The sequence below is a fragment of the Austrofundulus limnaeus genome, unplaced genomic scaffold (genome assembly GCF_001266775.1).
Source record: "Austrofundulus limnaeus strain Quisiro unplaced genomic scaffold, Austrofundulus_limnaeus-1.0 Scaffold164, whole genome shotgun sequence".
NCBI lineage: Eukaryota > Metazoa > Chordata > Actinopteri > Cyprinodontiformes > Rivulidae > Austrofundulus > Austrofundulus limnaeus.
Genome location: NW_013952566.1, coordinates 840753 through 844173, shown reverse-complemented (window position 1 = coordinate 844173; position 3421 = coordinate 840753). Strand labels below are relative to the sequence as shown.

General features: G+C 41.1%; 1 protein-coding gene across 3 annotated transcripts in view; it reads left to right on the top strand.

Annotated features, from left to right (window-relative positions):
* Positions 1 to 633: 633 nt before the first annotated feature.
* Positions 634 to 3421, top strand: part of kiaa0232 (KIAA0232 ortholog) — a 17023-nt gene continuing 14235 nt past the window's right edge. Inside the window, exons 1-2 of one of the 3 annotated variants that reach the window (XM_014017247.1) lie at positions 634 to 1055; positions 2037 to 2292. The gene's annotated coding sequence lies outside the window, so the exon portion shown is untranslated. The remainder of the gene's footprint in view (positions 1056 to 2036; positions 2293 to 3421) is intronic. The other 2 variants (XM_014017246.1, XM_014017248.1) reach the window with 2 other exon arrangements.

Sequence of the window (3421 nt, the reverse complement as noted above, 5' to 3'; positions counted from 1 at the left end):
GTGTGTGTGTGTGTGTGTGTGTGTGTGTGTGTGTGTGTGTGTGTGTGTGTGTGTGTGTGTGTGTGTGTACTGAAACAGGTATAGTGCATTCTACAGTTTTTTAACATTAACATTGCTATATGACATTATAGTCATTTTGGCCTTTAAAAAACATTTTTTGAGAGGGTTACTTCCCAGTAAATGTAATTTTGGAAAATCTAGTCACTCATTTTTACTCTTTTTCTTTTAATACTTAAGTAGATTTTATGTAAGAAGTTTTTCTTTTGATACTTAAGTACAAAATATATTAGATACTTTAAGACTTTTACTCAACCAGCCGCTCCCCTTTCTTAGAAGGCAGTTTAACTTTTACCAAACTTATTTTATGATAAGATACTTGTACTGTCACTCAAGTATTACTTTGAGTTGCTTTAAACAAGACTGCCCCTATTGAAAAGAACAGTTTATTTATTTATTTATTTATCTATTTTTGCTTTCACAAAAAATATAAGGGAATTTCGTAGGCCTATGTAATCTAATTATTTGACATTCTTTCACATTATCATTTGTGCAAATAACAGAGACAATTGTACAATAAATTTCAATTTGAATTAATGCATAAAAACTAGTGTATTAATAGTTTTTATTCGTGTCAGAGTTGCGTGAGAACAAGATGATCAGAGTACTAGTTGGACTTCTGATGCAATACTCCAGCGGAAGCGTCAAACCAGCAGCAGCAGGACGGTAGCGCTTCGCCTGTGTTGCCTGGTTACGAACGCGGAGGGTGGCGCATCGAGCGGTCGCGTCAGACTGGAACTGTCTGTGGGAGGCGGACATGTTGGCTCCACTCCTGTTATGTCACCAGGGAATGACCTTCCGTCCGCTTGAGCCCGAATGTCGCCGGTTTCGTTGAGGCTGCCGAAGAAGCGCTAGACGTGAAAACGGCGCCATTTCTGTCGGCGTCCATGACAGGCGCTGTTGCCGCAGTGGATTCCAGAGCTCGAAGCTCGGAACGGCAGCGGGAGAGAACCAGCCGCTCCCCTTTCGCTGCTTCTCTCCACTTCAGGCCACGGCAGGTAAGGAAACCAGCAAACCGGCTTGGAAGTTTATTTTCGCATTTTGATACCCTAGCTCCCGCCAGGTAGGCGTGYAGACATTTAGCCTCTTTACTACTACAGCGCCGTGTGACGATATGGCGCACATTCAGAGGGAAAACCCTGACAGTGCTCTGGTACCGGGGCAGCCCGCTGTTCCTCCCCCCTCGGTCACAACAACAAGCGGAGCTGTGTGAGCTAGCATTAGCTAGCGTTTGCTTCTGACCTTATCAGCCTTCTCTGCTACGTTGTGCTGACTTTTTTTCGGGGCATTTGGACTCGCTATATCCATTTCGGCTGCAAGTTTGGCCTAGCTTTGGCTGTTTTGAAAACGGAGACGGTTTGGTGTTGTGTCACCGAACAGAACCGCTGTTCACCTGCTCGTCACAACATAAAGTCTCATTAGAAACACAAGCGTTGATATACGTCCCTGTTAAAAGTTACCGTCTTTGGCAGAGACTAGTTTATTAAAGCTAATGTGGCTAAAGGTCCAGCTAACCTTTTTCCGTTTTTTTTTACTGCGAACCGACGGAACTAGTTGTTACCGAACTTCTAGTAATGATTTAGTGACGCATTTGTAGAACCAGAACAGACGTAAGCAGGTATGTTTCTGTGTAGAGAGATCGCTGCTGGTAATAACAAACCACTCTCAAACTCTCTTTGGACGGCAAATAACAGGGAAGTTTGTATTTTTAAAACCGATGTCATTATTTTCTGCCAGTGTCAGACATTGAGCGGATAACCTACCTTCACCGTGGGCTTTTAATGAAACGTATTTTCTGATTCATTCAGCAGAACTGAGCGACATTTATGAATTAAATGTGTTGACAGGGCAGCGAGTCTAACCGGTGCTTATAAATAGTGTACAAGAGCTGCTTTGTAAAATAATTATAAAATAAAACTAGCCATATTTAGCTAGTATCACCCAGCTAACCTGTCAGCTGTCGTCCCTCTCTGTTTCAGAGGCACAACATGAATGTAAAGACGTGTGGCAGCGCACTGCAAAGCTCCTTATCTTGCCCTTTTGACGTCTCCGGCGGGTTGTGGTGAACAGTGTTCCTGCTGAGTGACGCCCGGGTCAGCCAATCACATCCTCGCAGCCTCCATTTGCTCTGCACGTCGGTGTCCCCTGTTACCATGTGCGACACATGTTTTTCTAATGTTTCACTACTACTCACTGCCGACCCCCACCCCCCTCTCTCAGCTGTCAGARGCTGCTGTAAGTTTGGGACTTTGATCCAAAGTTAGTTTGCTGGCTCTTTATCATATRATGCAGATGATGTGAAATCAGTAGTGGATTAAAGGGCCTAGCATTAACTCTTCCATGCGGACTGAGTTCCTCTTATGTTGAGGAATAACAGAGTTTTAGTCAAACCCTAATATGTATAATCTGACGTAATTTTGCAAGATGTCACGCTCAGAGTATGTGTTTTGAACGTCTCTCTGCTACAACCACTCAGAGTTTTAGTTCACTGCTTTTTTTTTCTTCCGAGGTCATTTGACTGCAGCTATCTTGAGTTTAGATAAGTTAAAAAGTTAATCAGTTTAAGACGTGCATACAAAGATTATTTATCACATGTTTCATTGAAATTTGTTAGTCTATCAATGTTTTTTTTCTCTGATTAAAGTAATATGCTTTCTAACAAGCATTTTTTTCTAACAAGCATTTTTTTTCTAACAAGCATGTTTGTCACAGTTTTCAGAAAGTCTGTGTTTAATTGTGAAACATTCACCATGATGCCATGGTGATGATTAAACAGGTAAAAATGACTGCCACAGTGAAACCTCAGTTCATCTGGTTCTTACTAAAGGTTTCATCTTTTTTATTTGACTGTCATCTTTTACAAATCAGATGATTAGAAAGTGCATCTTAACCACAGAGATAAGCTGTGCTTTTTGTATTGTTTTGTTTTGCTAGATATGCAGTATATATTTTTAGATCAAATGAGACTCAGAATTAGAGCCTTTAAAAATTAATTTTATTCAACAAAGGAGTGGGCAATCATTCTTTATTTTTTTCTGGACTGGACCAACACTGCATGCAGTGTCTCAAACATTACAGTGTTACTAAAAACTTAAAATCTTTGTGTCGTTGACACCCCCTCCMCCCAAGGCCRATAGGGAAGACATTGAGRTAAAGATAATTTCACAGAGTCTCAGAAACTTACGCCATCACAGATTTTGCAATACATTACTATATTTGAAAAGAAAAAAATTGTATAGGTCTTCTGGACAGGTTCTTCTCTAATGAAACGTCTCGTCTCTCCTCCAAGAGACTTCTTCAGTCTGAGAGTTTCAGGCAAAATTCAGGCTTTTAAGCCCTGCCTCCATGTGACTGATACTCACAT